This window comes from Ischnura elegans, chromosome 5 (assembly GCF_921293095.1).
Source record: "Ischnura elegans chromosome 5, ioIscEleg1.1, whole genome shotgun sequence".
Taxonomy (NCBI): Eukaryota; Metazoa; Arthropoda; class Insecta; order Odonata; family Coenagrionidae; genus Ischnura; species Ischnura elegans.
The window spans coordinates 30082473-30104437 of NC_060250.1; the positions used below are offsets into that span (position 1 = coordinate 30082473).

Below are 21965 nucleotides of genomic sequence, written 5' to 3' on the forward strand. Positions count from 1 at the left end.
GGAAAGGGGTGAGCGGGACGAATAGACAACGAAGCAGATGATGCAATTCATGCGCGGACGATTTGAGATCAGATTTTATGTCAAATATCATTTTTTTTAAACCAAACATTCCATCAATATTTGGAAATTTACCATCCTTCAACACTGAGATTTGCTTCAATAATGCCTTCTCAGCTTTTGTTCACCAGTAAATTATCGAATATTCGTGCCTTAGACTCTTCAGTTTTTATTATTGACATTATTGCTCCGCTCAAAGGAATGGCAAATGCCTCAATAAACACATGTTAAGGGCATAAATTAATTTGTAAAGAGGTAAACAAAAATAAATGTCAATCGGAAATTAGTGTCATGAGCCATGGATAACAATGACGAACGCGTGGTATTTATTCGTCTATAATGATGATGCGAAGCCATATCTGAATGCACGTATTTACTTGCAAAATTTCTACACCTGGAACTTGCCAATAAAAACTCAATGAAAATATCATTACAATATCAGATACTTTGTAGGTTGCCTTCGCTAACACTTCCTACGTCTTGTTAATCATACTAAGTTCCATTGATGAAAAACACATGCCAGCGAAACCGGATCATCTAAATGATTTGAGTATGCATAAGCTGTTTTCCCTCTTAAAAATATTTGATTCCAGTAAAATTCACATATTTAATAAATCCTTTTCGTGATATCGCCCAATCGAGATCTAGTTAGGGCAGAATTGATTTGAGAGATCCGTTGAAACAATGTCAGGGTGACAATTCTTCACAAGCAGTAGGTTTAATCTGCCTCATGAGACATGAATCGATTAATGTTTACTTTCCATTGCTACATGTGTTGTAGGAGCAGTAAGCAGAGTATTCCGTGAATCCTTTAGGGGGTATGAGAAAGTATGCCTCACCAAAAAGCATACCGTGGGAGACATAAACAGTGGCGGAGACCTGACCGGATATAACAGAAATACATTGGTGGACCCAACCTCATAGTATGGGTATACAAACAAGAACGATTTTCGGCATTGGAGCATGCAACCGAGATTGACATGAAAAAATCCCAGAATATGTGATCACCTGATTGGCTGACAATGACCATAGCATTTTTTTATAGTTGCTTATTCCGACTTGAAATTTAATCTCTATTGAATTACCATGGTATCAGGATTATAATTATTTCCATTTTTAAGTCATTCATTTGCTAGCATTTCCTATTTTCCATGATAATACTGAATTTTTGGTTCCCCCGCAGCCCTCATCTAACTTACTAATTCACTCACTCACCAACGTACAGACCAAACTATTGAATGCACTGCCATGAAATTTCCGGAATATATTCCTCGAGTCATTGGCGCACTACGAAATTTTGGCGAGAAACAATTCTGGGGTAGATTTCAGCCGAATGAGATTTATATTTTAGAATCCCTTTGATTAGCATTGTATTCCGCGTAGGTACACCTTTTTTTCTTTGGAATTTATAAATTACTTCCACTCAAAAGTACCAAGTGAAACTTAATACCACTGAGCTAAGAGAGAATTCTTCATTTTACTATTTCGTTCATTTTTCCCAAATTGCTTCGTTTTCTTCCTATTTTTGTATTTTTTACAATTTATCAATTTTTATTCAATTCCATCAATTGAAATCAATTATAGTAAGGTATAAAAATGCAAAACATATAGCAGCAAAACTGCTTGTCCCTACTTTGACCAGCAAACCAGTTATTTTGCAATTCTAAATACAAATGTAAGTATTCACTTCCCGTTGAAATTCACTGGATACCTTACTATAGTAGCTAATGCGGAGAATAAATCTCTGCACTAATGGCGTTGGCCACGCTTTGGACATTCTTGAAATCCGATTAAAATGCGCTCATATATCAAGTTTCTACGGGTTAGATTCTGGCCTCCTCCCAGTGGTCTCCTTGATATTTACTGTGACGGTCGTCCCAACGTGTAGCCCCGGTCCGCTTACTCTGCCGCCAGCTCCCCGCTTTCAAGCGTGGAGATTACGAGGATCAGCGTCGGCAGGAATATTGCGTAGGGTTGGGGCATTTCCACAGCTACGCGGTGGCCTTTCAGAACGACGCATTTTAGGAGATTCAACCACAGTCTGTGCCGTTCAAAATGTACGCCCAGTTCCACCTTTTGATCTGGTCTCATGCGGAGAATACCACTTTCACCGTGAACGTGCCCAACATACCCTAAAATCACGCATACCAGATGTGTATGTTAATATGTTTGAGAAAGTTATTGCCGCTGCTTATATTATACGGTAGCTGGAAGTAGTTCTAGCCAAACTTACTTTCAGTCACTCTTATTTTCAATTTAAGTTAATTTTCAATCAGCTACTAATGCTATTTAGAAAGAACCAAGCACATTCAGGCCAAAAAAAAGTCTATAAAACCTCAGATTGGAATGCGCAGAGTTGTAAATTTAGCTTCCCACTTAAAAATATAAGTAAAGTCAAAATAATTTTCGGGAGAAATTTAAGACACCATCTCTCACGTCACTGTATTCTTCGTTCAATGGTATCAAGTTTCCAATTTTTTTACCATCAGTTATTTATTCATCATTCGCTTGCTATACAGAATGAAATATGGATTTTGTAAGGAACGAGGAGTTTAAAATTACACTAGATTAGATGTTTCAATTTTTTACCATAAACTAAAACCTTTTTGAGAGTAGGGATTTTTCTAAATATGAAAGATTAGCAAAAGTTTCCACTACTGTGAAACTTGCTTGATATGAAATTAGTATTGAAATACTAAAGATTGAGGTAAAGTTAATGGCTATCTTGTATCAAGGAATTACGAAAAAAAATCAGGCAATCTGAGATGCAGCCTTAAGCTAATCTTATTTGGGATAAGTCGCAGCTTCAGACACATAAAACAGCTGTGCAATTTAAATCCGCTTTTTAGCTAATTAAATTTTAATAAAACCAACAAGTTTACATATTAGGCATTTAAATATTAAGCAAGCACATTGGTTTAATAAACACTAGTATCAAATCCGAATATGCTAAAAAAGAAAGGGAAAATGATATAACTATTGAGGTGCACCGTTCAAATGTGACAAATGCCATTTTTCACAAAAAACTTGCATTAAAACGTATACTTGTGAAAAAAATTGCAATCAAGTTCATAAAAAAATGAATCACGCAAAATTGTTGAGTTATTTTTTTACTTAGCTCAGCGAGAGTCACGGTGACATTGAGGCTGGCGTCACGCATTCCATTGCCCTACTCTTAATTCCACGTGAATGGCGGTCACGTTACGTGCCCCGCGCACGGTAGATATATCACGTCTGTTTTTCACCGCACGCGTCATGGCGGTGCATCGCCATGCCCTTTACTCTAACCTCTAACATTAATTCCCTTTACCCAGCAACACACCTGTTTTTTGTCATTTGTGGCTGCAAAAACCGTTGATTAGGAGACCTCATTTTTATCAAGGCCTGATACAAAGTCACGGTAGGTCATGCATTTAAAGGGTTAGACGAATTTGACATATCTTATTATTTAAAATAACTTTACGATTTACAATTACTTCGGAGCTACATTAAAAATTAAAGATAACCAAAAAGTGCTAAATTTATATATTTTAAAAAACATCTTCGTTCAATAACAACTTGGTATGAAAGCCGAATACGTTACAAATGGGGAAATTGGTGAATGGTTTTTTTTTATTATTAAAAAAGTGAGTCAGTCTATTCGTGAAATAGTATCGGGAGTGATTGACTTCTAAGACTTCCACTTCGTAAACTAAGGGCAGTATCAGGAAAAAAAATGAAATGATATTTATGGCAGAAACCAATAATGCGATTGTATCGATGCCGTTATCGAATTCAATGAAATAAACCCTTACTTAGGTCAATTTTGTTTTTAATGATTAAGAAAAGGAAAAATGCTAGTTTTGAATATTTTCAAGCCTAATCAGCAAAATTGATTTGCAATGGGTAATCTAAGTTTCCACTTGATCAATATATATTCGATCATTGCATTTGATGAATTCTAATAACGTGCGTGATTTTCAACTAATTTCTACACCTTTTAAGAAGCCAATTTTTTAATATTTCGTACGCAATAATAGCTAAACGATGAATAAAATCATATTAATAAGTTGAGCGTAATAAATTATAAAATTCATTTTTTATTATAAAAATAACCAAATTTGTAATCGATCCTATTACTGAGGAAACTTGAAGTGTCCTCACAACCACCGCCACACTATGATGACCAAAACTAAACTATGCATGTTTTGGCATGCATTTATGGTGCGCACATGATTTTTTTTCTGAATATAAAGCAATGGGCGCCCTATTCCCTCTATTAGGAACTCGAGAATATCGATTATTGATCAAAATCTTCTCAATCATTGACTTGGAGAGCCATTAGATACCCTAATCGGTCACTTATGTCGTATTTAAATGAAACGGTTTTCCGATCCGCTATTTTCCACAAATCATGCCCATCTTTAAGTATGCGTATCACTCCCTCTCGGCCGGTCTACGATACGAATTATTCGTTTTAAGTTTACGCTAAAATATGCACAATGCACATGCTTATGGTATGTGGATTACACTCTCGTAAGCCTTGTCTGGCACCTCCACTGAAAAAAATTACCTCAATAATATTTCAATTTTTTTAAACCAGAACATCAAAGGACTACTCTGCACGAAAACAAGGCCTACTGAAATTTTCAAGATAAAAACTTTTAAAAAATACGATCGGCGGAGAGCCAGAGAAGTATTCGTCCTCCTTATATCCTCAACTCACGAGAATGATTTCAGTAATGAATAAACGCCACAAGGTCCAAAGCTCTGTTCTCCTCTCTTGAACCCCTAGAAATCTTGTCTGATCGTTTGTGTAGCAGAAAATGTGGAAGCCCCTAAATCGTTGGGTCCATAATTGTCCTTTCAATTCACTTCACCCCAACTATAGCTCAAACTCACGTCTCCTTCAGCCCTTTCCCCTTCAGTCAATCCTCTTCGATTCAGCGAAGCCACACACAATCGCAGTTCTGTTTACACGGCAGTATTTTCCAAAAGATCACTAATCCATCATGTCCAATTGTACATACCGCCGGATTTCCTGCGGCGACTGTTTAGTTACAATCAAAGCTAACTTAGGAACTATGAGACCATTATAGAACTACTGAATTAAAACAACACGGTGAGAGAATTTCAACGACTTCCTTTGGAAACTTCGAAAATGGTGTCAAGCTTTCAGTACATTCGAAATCCAAAGGATAGAAGAAGTTGGACAGTGCGAAATGTTATCCCTTTCAATCCAAACAGGCTTCAAGGATCACTGATGGGTATATCAGGCCGATAACTCTTTCTTTGAAGTTTGCAGAAGTGTCTAGAATGTAAGAAATCACTGGAAATGCGGCCCATGATCTCTCATGCGTAGAAAGTCAAGTTAAGCTTCTAAAAAAAATTGAATATGGTATTTATTTTATGAAGGCTTCATTGTTTTTTACTGTATTCGCAATTCATATTTCATGAATTTTAATTTTTTATTTCAGCAAATGCCGACTAGTTATTCATCGCGTATGATCCTTCTTTTCTCAACTCCACAGCGGAATAGTGGGACGGCAAAGATAGGTCATCCACATATCTGCTCCATAATATCCATTTATGGTCATAAATCCTTAAATTGGCATGTTGCGGCCACACATTTCCCCCTACCAAAAACTGATTCCTTGATTGTCTTCTTCATTTTGCCCTTCTTTCTTTATTTTATCTCTTGGCCTTCCTCGGATGACTTTTCTTTCAATTTTCCCATCCATTATATTTCCAACAGTTCAAATATTTAAACAATACTTAAAATGAAAACGGATACGGTTGTAAGGACATCGAGAAAAGAATTTAATTACCTAAGGAGGCAATCATGAAGAGTAAAGAGCTGATGATAATACCGTTAAGTAACGAAGAAAAGACAAGTGAAGAATGTGATTTGGAGTGAAGCGCTTTACGGTGGGGAAATGTTGACCCAAGGAAAAGAGGACGAGAGAAGACTGGTAGCCTTTAACATGCGGATATGAAGAAGAAAGGAGAAGGTTAAGTGGACGGATAGGAAGACGAACAACGAAGTGCTAGACATGGAGGGCGAGGAAAGGACTTCTAGAAGAGATATTGAGGAGACAGAAGGTATGGATGGAGGGAGCACTAAGCAAGAAGAGGATGTTAAAAATCTATGTCAGAAGAATGTTAGGAAGGCAAAGGAGGGAAAGGAAGAGAATAGGATTTATTGATTGAATTAAAGGGATTTGGCCTTATAGTGGAATTGAGAATAGAAGTTCAATCTGGGCTTGCTCAACTAAATCGTAAAACACTCGATTTAAACCTACTTTAAGCGGTAGAATACTTAAATACTAATATTTCTCAGACAATTACAGCGCTTTATGACATGCCCTAACCACCAAATCCTTCTCTGGCGTAGTGTTCCATATTGCCCTTAAATTTTGCATTTATCAATGCACCACCTCGTTGTTCACCCAGACTGTTCATTAGATTAAATATGAACTACAATACAGTGTACCATGTACTATTCGAAAAATCAAATTCCCAAGTACAACTGGAAATTAAACTTCTCTAATTTGGAACGATATTATAATTGCCACTCCGATTGTCACGCCCTTTCTCCTAAATTAGTCTCCGTTACATCTTTCGAACCTTCGTCCCTGCGTTTGGCATGTTTAGTGGTCCTAATATTTTGCAAATCTTGCAGAAGATTAATACAATGCGAGTAAATGAATGCAACACTATACTCTTCTTAAAATTAAACTAGTGTAATTAAATGAAGGCGTTTTACAGCTATATTTCGTCTCGCAAATTTCTAATAAGGCAACACACAGCTAATTACGAACGAAATCTACGTAAACGCTGGACTGAAATCAACGCAAAGACTGCTTTCGATACACATACTTTCAATGCTGAGGATAAGAGGCAATATAATTTAATACAAGAATAATTGCTCTCAGTAGTACAAAACTTTCCTTAAAAAAGCCTAAGTTTCAATTTAGTCCATAATTGATTGAAAAATAATGTATTAAATGGATTTATTTCATGGCAATATTTCCTTGTAAGTACATCCGCCAAATAAAGTAAATATTACTTGTCCCAACCATTCAGTTAAACTAACTTGGACGACGTGTTTACGAATCAGAGTCAGACTCATTATCTCTCAATGGAGAAGGGTAAACTATAACGTAATTAGGTCATAAAATAAAGGGGATGGCTAATGAGGATTAGTAATTGGCGGTGGATGTCCCATGTTTACAGGAAGCAATGCGCCGAGCTCAACGACAAATAACGTACGGCGGAGACGATATGATCACCGGAAGAGTTATTTTCCCTGAGGATAAGCAGTTTCTTTATATTTCTATGACATCCCGTTCCACCTAAAATTCTAGTCGATAATTATAACTATGAACTTTCTTCAGAATTTTCATCGTGGAGAATTGTATTCTTAAAAAATTCGGATGTACGCACGTAATAATGTTTTTCAATTTACTCGAATAAATCGATTATTCCATGTATTTCACAGATAAAAATTCAAATTCATGGAAATAGGAGGCAAGCATACTTTCATTAGAATAAAATAAATATTCACATCCATTACTTGATATGTGAATAGTTAAAATTTAATAAGGGACCAAAACATACAACAACGCTGAAATTGATAGGGAATATTCACTTCACCCGCCCCCTCTACGAGTACCTCTTTCACACGATTGCAGGTCCAATGTACAAAGCAAGCAAAACTTTTAGGCTAATGGCTTCAAGTAGTTCCCTGCGATATTTGGGGAATATTCCATAATTGCTGTTGACAAGTAGTTGAGCCAGATAGTAGGTATTTGGAATTATTAATACCACATGATCTAGATGAAATTTCACATTCTAACCTCCCAATTTTATCGACTTCCCTGAATTTTCAAGTAAACGCAAGTAAATGCTTTATAAATAGATGTATTATGAATGAATATTAGGTAATTTTTACGGTTTTTAGGTTTCCTTGCTGGGAATGGTTGTGTGCTCATAAAGTTTTCGTGTTTACAGCAGCGTTTGTTGGGCTAGTTAACACTATGTTCCGCCAATATTTCAAGTTAGTAGGGTAAATTTTACAATAAAACAAATGATTTTTCTAAAAGAGTACATCATAAAATCTAACAAAATTCATCTCGCACAGTTTAATTCCCGTAGAAAAAGCAAGGAGGGAAAATTAAACAATTTCCATTCCACCCTAAAATCTAGGCATTTCCACATAATGGAAAGAAAACTGCGTTCCCATTTTCTTTGTCCTCATAACTTCGATTTCAATCTCCAAAACATTTACACAGTTAAACACTATTGAAAATTAGAAACCTAAAAAATGCATATTCCACGATCACAGAATAAGAAGAGTGGGAGAAAAGAGAAACCTCCTAAAAACCTTATGCGGAAGAAGGGACAACTTAATTGGCCACATTTTGAGGCACGATGGTCTGATGAAGACAATCGTTGAAGGACTAGTGGAAGGGAAGAAGGGCAAGGGACGGCCCCGAATTAGTTATATAGGACAGGTTGTAAAGGATGTAAAAGAGAAGAAATATGTAGCTATGAAAAGATTAGCGGATAGGAGAGAGAAATGGAGAGCTGCGTCAAACCAATCTTAGGATTGTTGACTAATGATGATGATGATGATGAACAGAAGGGAAATATGTACAGAAATGTACAGATATACTCGAAGATATAACTTAAGGCGCTCGTATCTGGTCGTATCTAAAACCACATCCAATTACCCTTACCGTAGTCTCAAATCTTTTATTCTGGCGACTCTTTTCTTTACTCACTCTTTGTCAGCCATAAACTCCATGAACTTTAAACGGCCGTATATTTATCACTTCGGTTGCTATTTTAGAAACAACGTATCCAATTTCAAAACTATATTCATACAACAATGCTTGACTTAAATATTTTTTATAGGTTCCCTATTTTATTTATCGGTGTGGGTACATGTAACCACCTCATTATCCACGGAAACAACTCGGAATATAAATGGAAGTTAGATTTACCTGCGAATGTATTTAAAATTTGTTTTCACTGAAACAAGATCTCTTCTTTCCACATGGAAGTGGTAAGATATGATTTTCGATTCCTTAACTCAGTAAATCGTTAGGCAGGAAAGAAAATTAGCATTTTACATTGCTCGCCTTAATTTTTTCTTAATTTGACAACCATTTTAGTACTTTCAAAGGCATGATATTTTTGCCTCCATTAGAAATTCCAGAAAACCCTTTCCCAGTAGCTTTTTCGGTAATTCCTACCCCAGATGAAGTAATTTCATTTGGAACAGGTTTAGTCTCATGAGTATTTAAAGAGACTATTATCTTCATTTGGCCATATCCAGTCGTGGAAGACTTTAAATTCGAAAATTTCAAGAGGCGCTTCACGAGGCAAAATTATCCCTGAGCTCCTCAGTTAATTTCACTGTTCTTACACTAAAAGCGCGTCCCTTCGTTGGCATTCCCGTCTCCAGCTGCTGCCATGAGGCTCGTAGCCAGATATGAGATTCAGGAGGTGGTTTACCAGCATCTGGGGGGAAGGGCTAAGTCCGTGCCAAAATTTTATAAATCTATTCCTCGAATTTTCATCGCTTGGTATTTGCGCATTCTCACCCCCTCCCCACCCCCCTCCTCCGCACCCCACACCCCAACGAGCCGGACCTCAGTATATTCTCAGATATAAATTTTCTACGCTTGAATACGAGTAAATGTTGACAGAAGAGTACAATATCGTGGATATTTCAAAATGAAAACGGACGTTTTAAATGCGAAAAGAAGACAAAATACGATCGATCGAAAGAAATAAAGCGTCCTCTTACGTGTGTGCTGTGGAGATGGGGGCGAGGAGAGAGCTTGCAAAAGATTTTATCCTCCCAAGAGAAGTGCGAGAAAATCGCCTTAGCAGAGGGAAGACAGGAGAAGACGCGGAGTGGAAGATGATTTGGAAAATATTAAGACAGAGTTCCAACAGTGACAGTTGCGGAAGCGGAGGGAGGTGGTGCAAGGACAGATGGCGAAGGAGGAATCGGCGCTTCTTGTAAAAATATAAACCACAATTTATTTCATAAACAATCATAATATGTTTCCAAGATTGATTTACCACCGTTTATTAGCAACAATAGAGCCAACAGTTAATGGAAAAAATACAAAATTCGTCTGTTAACGAAGAACGTCTAATACATGACAACATCTGAAGGGGTGAGAAACCAAGGGTTACAAGTGCTTCTTTATAAACAGAGTAAGGTACAGAAATTGATACAAGAAATATGCAAAAACATGGTGGCCAGGGATACCAGTGAGTCTAAGTTCTGTGCTTACATCGAGTGGAAAATCAAATGCACTACTAAATATCTAGTTGATTTTGTTTTTTTTTCTTTGCCCAATTTCTGTTCCTAAATCTCTTTAGAAAAAAAATAACTTGTACGCCTTAGCTTCTCACCCATAATATAATACTAAAACACCACCAACAAATATAGGAGGAGAGTAACAAAATACTGCAATAAGGAGGAAATTATTATCAAATGAAAAGTGGTGAGTTGGGAAGGAGTCGTTGGGGTGCTTCCCACATTCATTTGTTCGCCGTTAAGGGTGGGCGCGAGGGAATTATGAGGAGTTGAGAAAAAACTCTGCGGAGGAAGGTAGAGAAGGTTCCCTCTTGCTCAAGAGAGTTCAGACTCAGGAAATGTCGGATCACCGAACGTACGTAATACTTTCCCTTGTCGGCTCACAGTTGGCTGAGAGTGGTCTCGTAGCAGTAACTAAGTGGTCGCCAAGTTTCTTTCTTTCGAAGAGGAAATTCCCTTTCCTTTCCCTCCTCGCATCACAGATTTCTTTTCCGTCACTTGGGAAAGATCTTTCCTGTCATCTCGAACTATTGGACCTCACCGTACGACTGTAACTTTTAAGGACTACAGAAATTTGAGTTGAATTACCAGTCTTGTTGAATCATCCTCGCCTTTTTAAAGTCTCTTCATTAAAAACACAACTTCTATCGGAATTACACCTCAATTCTCAGTTTAATTATAAAGGTGAACACACAGACAATAATGCCTTCCATCCTCTCGAATGAGTTCTCTCTTTTCAAAGCCAGTCTCAAAGGTGGATGCTGTACAATGAAAGATTATGTTGAATACCAAACCACTGAAAAATTATCTTTGTACTCTTCCAAATTGTTACATTATATCTATATAACAGTACGTAAATAATTATAAACATACTAAATAGTAATTTCTGAAGCCAAATAGGTGACATGAGAAACAAATGTGGAATTCAGCATCTTGAAACGAGCTAAGTGTCAGTAACATAGGGCAAGAAGAAAAAGAACTAAATTTATATTTTAAAACCCATTATAAGCCCAGGTGCGGATATTTTCCTAAAAAGTATAGCATCAAACTTCAGACAGAAAAATGAAACAATTTTAAGTTACTAACCACTTCTTTAACTCAGCTAAATAATTCTAAACAACTCTGCTTCAATAAGTCCACGGGCTGACTTATTGAAGCAGAGTTATTTAGAGCACGGCAGCACTTACACATTATATTACATCATTTAAGTTCAGTTTTATATTGTTCTCATCCTGGCGACATTGAAAAAGAAAATTTTGCTAAAGATACCTTCCCCAGCTATAAAAATTTGGAAAAATTGCTTTTATATATTTTGGAAATTTTATAGCGGTAATTTAGGATTAGAAAATCGGGAATAGAAGACGAAAGAGTCACGTCCAAATGATTGGAGCGATTCAGTATATTGAATCCTACAGTTTCCAACACTCCCATCCACGACTGATGATAAGAACCGCTTGTCAAATTAATGAGGTATTTTTAGGATCACGATATTTTTTTCTCTTCCTGTAACTTTGTAAACTTTTAAAAAAGGAGCACATAGATGCGAGAAATTAAAAGACTGCGATAATCCAATCTTTGGCAGCTAACGTGTTTGGCGAGTATCCAGGAGAATAATAACGCACTATTAGAGGAAAAAGCTTTTCCATGTCAAATCAAAATGCCATCTTTCAGTAATTATCAGCATTTATGGAGCGCCCATGCCAAATACTGCCAGCAATTTCTCAGCGATTTAATAAATATAGCTAAACCAGATTTACTGTCATGAGAAAAAAGGAAGACTACCCTATAGAAAATATGGCCCAGATATTATTCTTAAGATAGACAGTATAATCAATTACTTTATATCACTGGCACATCGAGGGGGGTTTTGGGGGGATAAACCCCCCCCCCCAGAGCTTAAAAAAATTTAAGTTCAATCTATTTTACTTATTTAGATTGATATTACTAATATAATAGCGTAAGGATTAATAAAATATCTCTCAGAAAGCCGTAAAACTCACCATTTTGAACCATTTATCTTATAATTCCGCAATTTACTGATCTCACACCTACCTCTTATCCTGGTGGGTATACCATACCCCAACACACCCCAGTATTAGATGCACCTAGCCTTAACTCCTAGCTTCCCCCTAGCCTCCCCCTAGCCTTAACTCCTAGCTTCGCCCCTGCTTTATATAACTCTCTTATTCCTTGTTGTCGGGTGCTCTGGACAACTCATGACTTCGAATGCTTTGCCTGCAGGAGATCGCGATGTATCCTACGCATCCGGCAACACGGCACACTCGCGGTCTATCGGAGCGCTTGACTGAAAGTTTCTGTAGTTTAAAAATGGTGCACTTTCGATCTGAACGTCATGGGTAATTTTAGTTCCTACTGGCATCAGCCATGCAGGGTTAAAATTTCGTGACACAATTTTTCTCCACCCTGCATATTCTCATTTAAATAGCAAATGAACCACAATTCTAATGACGCCACCCACTCATACAAAGAGGGCAGCAACTTTCACATTTTTTATTTTTAGATTATAACAGAATGGCTGAGTGAGGACGATTTTTCTCCGTCGTATCCCATCTTTCTCTTTCAACTACTGAAATCTTTCATTGAATGGCAATTCCGGGTCTGAGCGTACAACTTAGAGCAGATTCATTGCTAGCAGGGCCGGAACTGGGAGTTTTGTCAGAAGGGGCAAAGGTCAATTTGACGCCCCACCTCCGCTGATCCCCCTCACTGCCTCCCTCCCTCCCCCTCCCCACCATTAAAATACAATGCATCCATAAGCTATATATTTTTAGATGCAGTAGTCGAATTACTCACCATACCTTTGCTATTAGGAATTTCAATTCATATCATCGTTTAATAATTTATAAATAAATACTTATTGTTAAATTATTTAATTAGAATAAGTAAGCAAATTTTTTGATAAACTCATCAAATATTGCCGCCCCCTGAAATCTACCGCCCAGGGAACGAGCCCCCTCTGCCCTGCCCTAATTTCGGACCTGATTAAGAGGGCGCGTAATCTGGGAATATGGGGTCAAATGAAGCACAGGAAGCTCCTCCATGATAGTCGGAGTGCATCTCTTGCATGTTTTTGAAAGAGTTATCCGCCCAAAAGGATTACAGACATCACAATATGCATGACGCCCGGGGGCGGATTAACCATCAAATTTAGGGGGAAGGGGTAATGATCCAAATTCATGCTCCCTAATCCCTAACGACTTGAGACACAGCTTATTATATTTTTGAGCTTGTTTTCACAGTAGGGAGTTATGCAATAAATGCAACTCAAACTTCTCTCATGTTTGGCACTTGTAACCATGCATACACTCTCTTCACTCCTTTAAAAAGATAAAAAAAACTATTAACTAATAAAAGTTACAAATTTTTGATTAAAATTTGGGGGGTCATGACCCCTGTGACTCCCTCCCCCCTTAATCCATCATTGATGACACCACAGCCAACACCTGGTAGAAAGACTGTAGGCATTATTTGACATCATCCAACTCAGTCACGTAACTGAGTCAAGTCCCAGGCCAAGCCTATGACTTTTTTTTGCATAAACGGATGGGTAAAGAGAAATCCTTACACAGTTATTTATCAATTTTTTCCTTGAGTATATCACAAATATCCAAAGATTTTCCCAAAATTCATCACAAAAGAGTTTTCTTTAAGATAATATCTAGTTGCCAATGAAATTCGGTGAATACAAAATATTTTGCCACTAATATGCAAACTTTAATTAATGACAAGACTCATTTCTCATTGTTTTACATTTCAAGTTTCATTTAATCTAATGTATCCATGTCAAGACATAATTCATACCATGATAAAGACGTTAAAACCAATTCAACAATGATTGATATGCCAACGCCTGATAAACGCAACTCCATTGAAGCTACATAAATGGGCAAATCCACCAGAGATCACCGACTCGAGTACTTAATATTATTTTTCAATAAGAAATCCATCATCACTTAGGCCAAGTTGAAAAACAAAACACGACAATATATATGAATAACATTAATTTTCTCAAAGTAAAATAAATATTAGAATTAACAAATGTAAAGGTGTAGTTTAAAAGGGACTAAAGTTGCAAAAGTTGGAATTTTAAATACACATTAGGTTGTAATCACTTAAATAATAAATAAAATATTCTTTCAATAACAAATGCTTCTGCACTTCCCTGGGAAGTTATTAATTGCCAGCAATTTAATAAGACCACTGTGAATACTTGAGAAAAATATTTTGTATTTTCATTAACAATAATAATTTTATTTCTGCTTGGTTACAGTGTAACATAGAAAACGTCATAGTGGACAAACAACACATGAGATAAAAAACATAAAGGACAGATGACAGTGGTACATATTTTAGCTTATTTTAGCATATTTTTTTTACACAAGTCGTAGTACTCATCTAGTGAATAAATTGAATTTTGATATATAAGCGTTTTTAATTTGTGCTTGAATGAGTTGCTATTTTGGATTGCTTTAATATCTGGTGGTAGTAAGTTAAAAAGTTTGGCCCCTTTATGATATGGTCCTTCACTAGCAAGTTTAGATGACCTCGGTTCAATATGTATATCATGTTTTTGTCGTGTGTTTATTTGGTGTATTTGACAGTTTAGATCAAATTAGTTCAGATTTTTTTTGACATACATTATTAAATTAAATACATACAAGGCAGTAAGAGGCATAATTTGTAAGGATTGAAAATGTGCCCTGCATGACTCCCTATAGGGTAGATTGAGAATAGCCCTCATTGCCTGTTTTTGTATTTTAAAAATTTTATGAGATTGATGTGAGCCACCCCAGAAAATAATTCCATATGACAGATGTGACTGAAAATTTGCATAATAGAGGCATTTTCTAATATCGAAGACAATCCATTAAGACAATCGTCGAACGACACATGGACGAGAGGAAGGGCAAGGGACAGCCCCAAACAGATTATGTGCGACACTTTATTAAATATGTAAAAGAGACGACACCACTACTACAAAGCTCATACTACAGATGACAACTAGATAGGAAAGTGAAATGGAGATTTGAATGAAAGTAATCTTACGGTTATTCACTTACAATGATGATGATTTCAATCCCCTTGACACACATTCAATATCACACAGCATAAAACGTGAAGGCAATGTGCGTAATCTAAGTAATCACTCAAAATAATGCAAATTGTGTAAATTCTTTGCACTCAATCACCGCAATCCATTTTTTCTATTTTTTCCGTCCCTTGAGAAGGAAGGATACAGTCTGGAAAGGCACTTATGTAATTAAGGAAGGCCTTTGCGATGGGTGAGTGGATGCTCTCATAATTTCCATATTTCCACCTCATTGTTATATGACTAGTGATTGCAGTTTCTCTGGCAAACCTTCCAGCATCTTCAGATCAGCATGAGGAATATATGCGGAAGTGACGGAACTGTAAAAGGATTACTACTACTGCCACCACTTTAGCGTACAATTATAGGCCTAATCGTCGTAAAATACGGCTTCTAATGTTTCAGATGCCGGCAAAACTGTGCGAAATCCAGAAATCATGAGAGCAACCAATTAATTACACTAGTTAATTCTATCAATTTAAGACGATCATATTACGTATTTACGAGAATTCAGTATCCCCACTCAAGCTAGACGGCAACTGGAGCAGTATATGAACGGAAGCGTTGCCCAAACAGAAATATGACTTTACTTCTCCAAGTGCAGTGAAAATTTTGTAGTGAAAACTTGCTTGTATGAGGCAACAAAATAATCCCTTCCCTGTTTACTATCTGAACTGCTCAAAAGACAGTTGAATTGGTACGTTCATTTGAGCATCTCTGGTGAGGATTTCTATAAGAGTTGGTGGAGGTGGAAGGCTCTGAAATGGAGAAAGGTAGCAGTTTTATGAGTTGATTTAGATATTAGCCTTTTTCTACAGGCTTTCGGACATTTTTTTTCATTCCTGTGTGAGATAATGAAATAATTGCCACGGCATCACCAAAGTAAGCTGGGTTAGATGTTCAATGAAAAGTTAACTGATGCAGACCCACATATAACAAAGTTTGGTCATAACAAAGTGAACTTCCAGCCCCTCGACTTCATTATGTAGGGGCTCCATCATATTTTAAGTTAGTGATATATTGATTGAATATTTTTTCTCTATTTCAGGCATTCAGGATGTGATCTAATCATGAGAATGAATCTTGAATTAGTGGAATCCCTGTGTGGCTTTCAAAAAGTGATTAAAACTTTAGATGATAGGGAATTATTAATTACGAATTTACCTGGTAAGTATCTTTCCCCATTTCTTAGCTATAGCTCATAATTAAACAGCGTATTTACTTTATCTCAGTACATATTATTCTGTGTATTCACAGGGGTGCTCATGGGGGGGGGGGGGGGGATTTATTTTATCGATTGAACTTTTTAACTCTGCACACCTTAGAAATGTTTTGGAGGATTTAAATGAAATCATCAAATGAGCAAGATACCAATTGATTGAAAATCCAATTTATTTTGTGTTTAATGCTGGAAGATGGATGGTATTACTTAGGAGTAAGTCATGGATGCAAATGTGCACTGTTATATGGCATCCTGGAACTGCACTGTAGACACAATTGAGTCTCATGGGTCATCATCATCATCACTGGTCTTAGGATCTTAGGATTGGTTTGACGCAGTTCTCCTATCAGCTAATCTTTTCACACCTACGTAATTCTTCTCTTTCACATCTCTCTTTACTTGTTCCATATATTTTGTCCGAGGTCTTCCTTTTCCATTCTTGCCTTCCACTTGCCCTTCGACGATTGTCTTCATCAGGCCATCATGTCTCAAGATGTGGCCTATAAGGTTGTTCCGTCTTCTTATTAAGGTTTTCATGAGGCTTCTCTTCTCTCCTACCCTTCTTAGGACTTCCTCGTTACTAACTCGGTCAATCCATTTGATTTTCATCATTCTTCTGTAGCACCACATTTCAAAGGCCTCTATCCTTGCTTTCTCTGCTGCGGTCATTGTCCATGCCTCACTTCCGTATAGGAGCATACTCCAGATGTAGGTTCTTATAAATTGTTTCTTTACTTCCATATTTAAGTTTCCCGCTGTAAGCAGGTCTCTCTTTTGGTGGAATGCTCTCTTTGCCTGGGCTATTCTGCTGATAATTTCTTTCTTGCTTCTCCCGTCACTAGTTATCTTGCTTCCCAAATAACAGAATTCATCCACCTCTATCAGTTTTTGCCTCCCTATTTTAATGTTGGTCTTGACTTCTTCTCTTCTGCTGCATACTAAGATCTTGGTTTTCTTCGTGCTTATTTTCAGTTGATATCTACTCATTACCCTACCTATATTAGCCAGAATATTTTTCAAATCCTTCTCTGTTTCTGCTATAACGGCTATGTCATACGATGTGTTAATGATGTTTTATGAAATTAACATTCCCTCAAATTTCTGTGTGTCTGCTTATTAGCCCCACAGAAAGCTACTCTTGTAAGAAGGGATGGCTTTTTTTGCTGCACGTACCTGTTTCAAAGGTGGTTTTTTATTATAATATTGTGGTTGATTTTTGTCATCAGAATTCAAAGGGATTGGCAGTCAGGTGGTTCTTTTCCCAGGTTCTACTTGTCGGGGATAGAAAAAAATTGTCAACCTGTACTGATATGACTGATGTAATTTTTCCATATTTTTATAAATTCTCTCTAAGAATTTTATTGATAAATTCTTGGTCGAATGTAGGATAGGGTCTGATTTACTCTAGTTTAAGATAGTTAGGCTTAAGTGTGGTGAATAAAATAATTTTCCTGAAGTTGATCAATCAAATGGTTATGTAGTTCATGTTTTACATCAATTTAAAATGCCTCTACGAGCTATTTAATATTCCACTGTTTCTATTTCTTTAAATACATATTGATTGTTTTGTCACCCTGGTTACTCAAGGGTGTCAAGCAGGTGTAAAACGCATAGGTTTGGCATAATGTTCAAATTGTAGAATAATGAAAAATAGATGAAAACATGTGCTGGAGATTTACTCAGAATGTGGAAGCAGTTATGTAAATGTAGCAGAAGTTGCAAAGTTAATTTTGTCTAAAATTTATTTAATGTATCAGCAAAATATTGTCGAAATCTTACCACATTCTTTATAAATCAGTGGGAACTTATCAATGTTCACCGAATCACCGGATACATACAAAAGTCACCATATTTTTGGTTAGAGTTGCCTCTGGTATCTCAACCCACCTTATCCAACTGGCATCTTACGTATTTATGTATCTATTGGCTGACTTTTTCATGGTCAAATAATCTGACTGATTGGTGCTACTGTAGAAAAATGAGGCAAAACTAGCTGGTTAAATTACTCTTGACTGCCTCAGAACCATGTACTGGCTGTAGGAAATGAAGACTACAGATTTTGCAAATAGGATCAGTTATAACAATAAATTGCTTTTTAAATACCACTGGCTGTATTTCCTCTACAGTTTGGCATGGTTTCAAAAGTATTTGCCAAGCAGAAATTCTTTATATTTCCTCATTTAAAAAAAAAATGTTTAAAATTGTTCTCTGTGTCATTTGTTAACTCATTAAAGTAACGTTTTGTATATTTTTAGGTAATGTTACTAAGCATGCTGACGTTAAGTGTATAATGAACGAAGGTATACCTCAAAACAAGAATCCATTTGAGATGGGACGACTAATAATTTAATTCTTCGTAAATTTCCCGACCACTATTTCTCCTGATGCAATTCCCATGTCGGAGCATTGCCTCCCACCAAGGTGAGATACTTTGTCATCTCTGTGCAATACAGTTACTGTTCATGATTGACTAGAAGCTGCTTCAGCTTGAATTTTCTGTGCCCATGTAAGAACTGAATTATTATTGTTCTTGGTTTTTATTTGTGTTCTTATTATTGGTTTTTGGTTGTGTATTTTTTATTTGCAGAATATTACATCTTACTCCCATAGTCTTATTGTGCCCTGGCATATATGGAGGGAAAAATTTGATGGAATAATTTGGTAAAACTAAGGGATCCAAAATTTTGCCACTTTCATGAACAGGGCATCACATTAAAGATATCACTCAGGCTCATATATTAACTTCGGCACCCTTTTAATTCAACAAAACAAATTAATTCATAAATGTTAAAACCAATGGCCCTGGATAAGTTCTTGCAAAGAAAATCAGGGGGTGACGACGGCTACAGCTAAGTCACAAAAGCTGTGAAATATTGCGAACACACTTGTCCAGGAAAGGTACTCACAAAGAATATTCGGGGACAACAACACGAACTGTTGCTTCACAAATCAAACAATAGACAGACTTTACGAAAACGATTGATAAGTTCTTGAGGTGAAACATCAGGAGCACATGTAGAGGGAGACGGCATGTGCAACTTACTGCCACTATTTTCATTACAATACTTTCCTTTTCGTCTGTTTCCCTTCGTCAACCAGAATTGTTGACTTTAAATCACATTACCCCCTTTTTTCTTCATGTCGTTTACGAGAATCGTTACAATGGTCTATGTTGCAAGTTTTGAATTTGTTGTGAAAAGGTAATGTTAATAAATTTTTAATTCCACAAATTTTAACATGACACGTAATATTGCTTGAAACAGATTTTCCTGTACATGTCACAATGGCTTCGATTGAATTTTCCTTTCAAAATGCTGGCAAGCTTTGCTAATCATGTATTGACTTCCAACTTAGGTTGCCTGAAACAGCAATTTTTGAACTTCTCAAAATCATGATTAGCGATGGAGTCAGAAAATCATTCTGTGTATGAAGGGTTGATTACTAGTAAAAAAGGTGCCTAGGAGAGAGGTTTTCCTAGTGTACACATAGTGTGTGGCCGCGTCTTGGCTGTCATTTACATTAAATGGGTTCCATAGGCAGAGATTTTCATATACATATATTTGACAATGGCTATGGTTGAATTTTCCTTTCAATATGCTGGCAAGCTGTGCTAAACATGAATTGACTTTGGTCCACAGGCCTGAAATCATCATTCCTGACGTTGCTGAAGAGTGTGTGTTGGAAGAGTTGGACCCTGAGCAGGAGGCTAGGCGGCAAGAATATAAGAATGCCTATGAAGAAGATGAAATGGGCAATGGACCTAGCAAAGTGAATTGTCAGACCCACTAATCGTCTGCCTATTAGAGGAATATAAATTATTTAATAGGAAAATGATGTGAACGTAAATGTTTACTGAATGAAGTGATGTATGGTTTGATCCAGCTTTTTCCTCTTGGAGATATCCCATCAACTACTCCTGCTTAAATTTTCTGGAGTCATTCAGGAAGGGCATAAAATGCCTTCAACCCCTTGAAAAAGAGTTAGTTGTGCTCTTCAAGTATTCCTTATCTATGGCGTGTCACTAGCATTCTTCCTGAATGGCATCTCTAGGCTTTGATTTTTAAACATTAGATTTAGGACATTAAAAGGAGTGTTTGGTTCGATGCCCAGTTCATGTTTTGGTGTTATCTAAATGACTTTTATATGTGATCATTGTGGAGGAATGGTAAAGACAAAACGGAAGAGAGGATGATTAGCACTTTTCATAACACTAGCATGGGTAACTCAAAGATAAAGGAAAGGGTCAGAGGAGTGGCAATCAAGAAACCCACATGTATTTTGAAATACAATGAGTGTATGAAAGGGGGAGACAAAGTGGATATGTACCTATCCTATTACTTCATAATGAGAAAAACAATGAAATGGTCGAAGAAAGTAGTGCTGTGGCTCATAAATTGTGCTCTTTTCAATGCTTTTAGGGTTTATAAAACTCGAAACGCTTCTAGTAGCATTCGTTTCAAAGGATTTTTACTCCAGATCACGAAAGAGTGGGCAGCGAGTAAAGAGTCAGTTGAGTCATCCTCGCACGAGGACGGCAAAGATAAGCCAACAGAGCGTGTCCCTTCAAGAGATCACCCACAAGGCTTCTTGTGAGACCTTGGTAGACATCATCTCATCCCTATCATTGGAAAGGGGAAGAAAAAATACCACACCAGAAGATGCAAAGTGAGCGCTTCAAGAAAAATTAGGAAAGAGACTAGGTATGTGCTCAACTTGCGGCGATCCACTCCACAATGGAAAACGTTTTATGGAATATCACACAAAGAGAAATGCTGAAATTATTTGTGAGTACTATATTCAAAGTCGCATTTAAAAATGTTTTTTAAAAAAGTTATGGAGTTTTTACGATGACTAGGCACATTCTAACATTGAGGTTTAAATATCTGCCGGAACAGAGGGTTAAAAGGCATTTAAATACCCCGGTACGCAATGTGTTAAGAGTCACCACTTATGAAGGATGCTTAAATCCTGCGAAAAATCCACAGAGGAAACAATCATTTGCTTCGACTGGAATTCAGACCCAGATCCCCCAATTTCCAGGTGAGCGCTTAAGCCAGTTAGGCTAAAACAATAATTTTCCTTCAAAAAAGAAAATAAAATATCAAAAAATCAGGAATTTAAAAATTATTTCTTTGACAAGCGAAGTCTTTTCGATTATGAAAAGTGTTACAATTAGTTTAAAAGCCACTATTTAGTACCCTGTTTCACACAGGGACGTCACAGGGAGCTAGCTTCTATACGAGTAGATAGGAGTT

General features: G+C 36.8%; 1 pseudogene; it reads left to right on the top strand.

Annotated features, from left to right (window-relative positions):
• The window catches only part of LOC124159658, an 87437-nt pseudogene extending 66647 nt beyond the window's left edge, over positions 1 to 20790 (top strand).
• The last annotated feature ends 1175 nt before the right edge of the window (positions 20791 to 21965 follow it).